Below are 212 nucleotides of genomic sequence, written 5' to 3'. Positions count from 1 at the left end.
GATGCTAATATTGATAACCAGATTATCACGACCACTAACAACAATGACAACTATAAAAGCGATCACACATACGCATTTATATAAACAGTTGCACGTGTTCTGACTCCCATATGTAAACAAGATATCATCACATGTTCTTTCTCAGCCAACTGAAATAAATTCATTTTCTCTGCGGTGTCTTTCGTTTCATTTTCCTTTAAGGTGAAGAAAAA

Source organism: Penaeus monodon, chromosome 34 (genome assembly GCF_015228065.2).
Source record: "Penaeus monodon isolate SGIC_2016 chromosome 34, NSTDA_Pmon_1, whole genome shotgun sequence".
In the NCBI taxonomy this organism is placed as follows: domain Eukaryota; kingdom Metazoa; phylum Arthropoda; class Malacostraca; order Decapoda; family Penaeidae; genus Penaeus; species Penaeus monodon.
This window is presented reverse-complemented; position numbering follows the sequence as displayed.